The following is a 5,316-nucleotide window of genomic DNA, read 5'->3' as shown; positions in this document are numbered from 1 at the left end:
TGTAAGTTATCATAAACTATTATTGTTGACATTTACCCTTGAGGTAAACGGTTGGGATGCAAAACTATAAGCCCCTATCTTTCTCTATGTCCGATTAAAACTTCATACCCATAAGTATTACGTGAGTGTTAGCAATTGTGAAAGACTAAATGATAGATGAGTATGTGGACTTGCTGAAAAGCTCTTATATTGACTCTTTCCGATGTTATGATAAATTGCAATTGTTTCAATGACCAAAATCATAGTTTATTAGTTTTCAATGAAGTTTCTGATTCATACCTGACATTGTGAATAGATTGTTACTTTAGCATAAGAAATCATATGACAATATATATATATATATATATATATAGGTAAAATAGATGGGGCACCTAGGTGCCTGGGCACCTTGATAGTTTTTGGACACTGTGATATATTTAATTTGTTTCCTATCTATTCTTCATGCAATGCTTTCCATGTTTATGTTTTATTTTTGGGTCTAACTATTTGGCATGCAAGACTTGACATAAAATAAAATGTATTAATGTTGATTTTGTTCGAATTGCTGCAGGTATATAATACATGTATTTTTGTTTCCTAACTATTTAATACAGATATCTAATACGTACCAACGAAATTATATACATATGCATGTATGCACATATTCAATAATTTATTTTTTGAACTATTACATTTTTTATTCCTAATTATCTAAAATAGGTATCATATACTTACTAACGAAAGTATGTACGTACGTGGGTATATATATACACAATAATTTATTTTGTTGGCTAACTGCATTTTATTTTTTTCCTAAATATCCAATACAGTTATACAATACCTACTGACGAACATATTGTATCACCCAATCGACGTATATAACCACATATATTGAAAAGGGTAGAAAAATATTGTACATACCCGGTCGATGTATATACCCGGTTATGTGAAAAGATGTAGGAAAATATTATACATCAAATAATTCAAGTGGAAATACCCAAGGTGTCTCATATGGGCGTCCTATATATATATATATATATATATATATATATATATATATATATATGTGTGTGTGTGTGTGTGTGTGTGTGTGTGTGTGTGTGTGTGTGTGTGTGTGTGTAGGGTCGCGCTATTCGTCACCCTGGGTGAGCAATAGTTATTCTTCACCCCCTCTATTTTACCATTAATGCACCGTAATTTTACGTTCCGTAAGTTTTGTCTTATTTCCGACGCAAAAAGAGACCGTAAGAAAATATATAATCGCCGTAAAAAATATTTTCTGTTATGTAAAATTACAAACATAAAAACATAGTCTAAAATACACATAAACTGCAAATTTTATTGTCTTATGACCTATATTTTTATTTTCTTATGTCAAATTTTACGTAGTGAATCAATAGAAATGTAACTATTTGAATTCCAAACGTAATTTAATTATGAAATCATCGTAAGATTACCTCGGGTGGAGAATAACTTATTCTGCACCCTGGGTGATGAATAGTAACACTATATATATATATATATATATATATATATATATATATATATATATATATATATAAGTTTTAAATAGCGGGCTACGCCATTTAGCGGCGGCTCGACCAGCAGCTAAAAAAGGCTATAGCGGAGCTATAGTGGGCCATGCCCTCATTTAGCTGTTTTACTAAATAATGAAAAAAGGATAATAGCACACCATATAATTGTAGAAGGTTCAATATAGTACATAGCAACAAAAGGCAAACTTGCACATCACAGGAGTTGGTTCAGTCCAGCACATAACAACAAAAGGCACACTCGCATAGTAGATATCTCATACCTTACACATATTTCAGTCTAACAACTAGCAGGACTTGCACATAACAAAAGTAAGATGGCAAACTACAGACAAACAACCATACAATTGCAGTGCATCAATCTGAATCAGCAGAGGCATAGTTAGACTCATCTCGAGCTTGATCATCTTCTGATTCCGAAGAGGAAGAACAAAGCATGGGATCTTCTTCAATGCTATTAAGAAGCGAGTGAATGCTCTTCTTCCTCTTCTTGTTGGCTACTGCAGGTCTCTTTCTTTTTCTTCCTTGTGCTTGTGATGTTGAAGTCTCTTGTTGAGCTTGGGCTTCATTACCTAAATGTTCGCCGGCATTGTCATCAGGAACGATCCCAGTAATGAACTCATTGTCTTCATCCTCCAGAATATCATTGGTGACCTTCTCTATGGGGTCTCTGTTCTTATTTTCTCTCTTATGCTGCAGCCTCGCGTTGAATTTGACAAGGACAAGATCCCTCAACCTATCACTGAGTAGTCTGTTACGCTTTTTTGTATGAACCTACATAGTGAAGGAAAATTGAGTGTAGGTGAAAAGAAATCAAGGAACACATGGTCACATGTGAGAACAGAAATCAACTATTTTGTACAGTTCTAGAGTTATAGTTTCCTTTCTTACTTGTTCAAATGTTGACCAGTTTCTCTCACAAGCTGAGGAGCTGCATGTCAATGTGAGGATCTTTCTAACCAATTTCTTCAGCTTGGGTGCGCTTGTGCCATGATTCAACCACCATTTTGTTGCATCAAGTCATTCACAGATTATTAGTTATATATTTAGACATATACAAAATGAGAAACAAAGAAAGTTTGAAACTGGTTTAAAACAAATTGCACTAACCTGGATCAAAATTTTTGTTTCTTCTTTGTCGTGTGGCAATGTCTGTTCCAAAAGACTGAGCCTCTTCTTCATACATGTTGAGTTCATCCATAATCTCCTCTTGCAACGTCTCATCTTGAATCATCCTTGTAATGCAATGGATGACGGCTGCTCTGAGTGATCCATCATTCTCAATCGCATTCTTGTTTGGATAGTAATAGTAGGGATTGAGAAAGTACCCAGCCAAATGTAGTGGCGTCTTGAGTTTGTTGTCCCACCTCTTGTCCATGATATCTATAACAACTTTGAAACGACTCTCATCATTGTCAAACCTCAAACTGATTTCCTTTTTTGCATCTAGCATACAACCATGGAAGACTCCCATCGCTGGCACATCACTATCCATCCTTCTCAGCACATTAGCCATTGGCTCAAAGAAATTGACAGCAGTGTCAACACCTTTCCAAAAGGAATCAGTTTGCACAACTTTTAGAGCCTTCTTACCCTTGTCCTTCTTTAAGTACCCCATGTCATTTAGCTCCTCTGATCTGAATAGTTTAAGCAACTCCTTCTTGTTGTCTTGCAAACCTTTTAGATTGAGATAAGCCGTGGCAAATCTAGTAACACCAGCACGAACCAAGTCTCTTCCAAGTGTTTTCCTCGTCAAAGCCAAAACCCTCGTATGAGCATACAAGAACACGGTAACTTGCCTAGCTTGGACAATTGTTTTCTCAACTAGAGGCAGCTTCCCAATATCTTCCAACATGAGATCAATACAATGGGCTGCACATCCAGACCAAAAAATGTTTGGTCTCTTTGCTTTCATTAGACTTGCAGCTGCTGTATTAACACTAGCATTGTCAGTCACCACTTGGACAACCTTTTCTGGCCCTATATCTTCAATACACCTGTCTACAAGCTCATAGATGTATTTCCCATTTTTTTTGACATCCGAGCAATCAATGGAATCCGTAAATAAGACCCCATGTGCGCTGTGAACAACTAGGTTCATTACTCCTCTGCCTTTCTTATCTGTCCATGCATCGGTCATTACCGTACAACCTGTCTGCTCCCATGCTTTCTTATGGTTCTTGAATGAGTCAAGCACCTTCTTCTTTCTTTTCTGTAGGAATGGCCCACTCATCTCATAGGCACTAGGTCCTTGAAGGTCCTTGCCAAAATTTCCAATGGCCACAAGCATACTCGCAAAGCTAGGAAGTGTCACAGTGTTGTGTGGAATGCCAGCTTCATAGAAAAACTGACATATGTACCCACAAGCTCTATTCCTCCTCTCTTCTGTCTTCTGAGATGACAGCTTTGATTGAACCTTTTCGCTGAGAGTTTGCCCTTGATTCCTCTTGACACATTCTTCTACACTTGACATGCAGAACTTGTCCATAGGGCCACCTTGGGATCTGCTTCTGCTTTGTGTTGACAACACAATATCATTGTCACTGTCGTCATCACTCTCCTCTTCTCCCTCCGAGTGATCTATGTTAACTGAACTTCTTATCTTTTCCAATTCTGTGATTTTCTCATCCTTCGCATCATTACTCTTTAGGAGCAAAACCTTCATCTCCTCCTTCACATCCCGAGGAACCTTCTGGCATGGTGTAGCATTGCACTTCTTAATGCCAGCAAGGTGATACTTTACCCTTGTTACGCCGCTAGTTAATATATTGTCACAGAAAATGCATTGCAGAGTGTATGCTCTATTAGGATGTGGCATGGTACAGTACTTCCATGCAGCATCACTTGATGCAACAGCACGAGCTGCTGCTGTTTGTGGTACGGAGGATGTGCTTGAGATACCTGCACCTATGAAACAAAAAAATAGAATTAAGTTAGGCAGAATAGAAATCAAACATAGCATCAGCCGCACTGAAACAACAATGTTTAATCTACTACAAAGTACAAACTCTACACAGGGGGCACAAACAACTCTCCAGGTCAATCAACATTTAATATATTTAGAGATTCAGTGCATATATGATTTCCCAAAACTAGGTAAACCTAGGATGGAATTCGTATACATTCAGAAGCTATGAGTATTTGTTTTCTTAGTCTTCATTGTCACTCCAAGTTTAGAGATTCAGAAATTTCTCAGACAACAAGCAAGCATGCACATATAAGTATATAGCCAATATTTTGCATATAACAGAGATCCCATTACAATGAAGCTTGAAGAAGAGTAGAAAAAGGACAGATCTGAGGATAGAACTTGCCTGTCGATGGGGTCTGCTGACTCATTGCAGGCTAGGACGATGCTGCTTGGAGAAGATGGCTGAAGAGGGGGCGTCACCGGGAAAGGGCCGTCAGAGAATGAGGCGTCGAGGTCGTGCACACTCGGGAGAGAGGCCGCCGCTGGGAGAAGCAGGCGTCCCCGCGAGGAGGGGTTCGCCGGCAAAGGGGGCGTCGCTGGGAGAGGGGGAGTCAGCGAGTCGTCGCCGTCCCTGCTTAGTTGCCGCCACCGCCGCCAGCCTCCATAGCAGATATTTTGGGGAGGAAAAGGGATACGGGAGGGTAGGAGTGCAGATGGTGGTTAGGGTAAAAGGGACACGAGGGGGCTTCACGCGTGCGATTTCCAATTTGGGCTGAAATTTTGGGCCGGGATCGCGGGAAAAAAACGCTAAACGCTAAATTTTCATAGCGCTATGGGCAATAGCGGCGCTATTAGCGGGCTTTCCTGGCCGGC

The sequence above is a fragment of the Triticum dicoccoides genome, chromosome 5A (genome assembly GCF_002162155.2).
Source record: "Triticum dicoccoides isolate Atlit2015 ecotype Zavitan chromosome 5A, WEW_v2.0, whole genome shotgun sequence".
NCBI lineage: Eukaryota > Viridiplantae > Streptophyta > Magnoliopsida > Poales > Poaceae > Triticum > Triticum dicoccoides.
Note: the sequence above shows the minus strand (reverse complement) of the source record.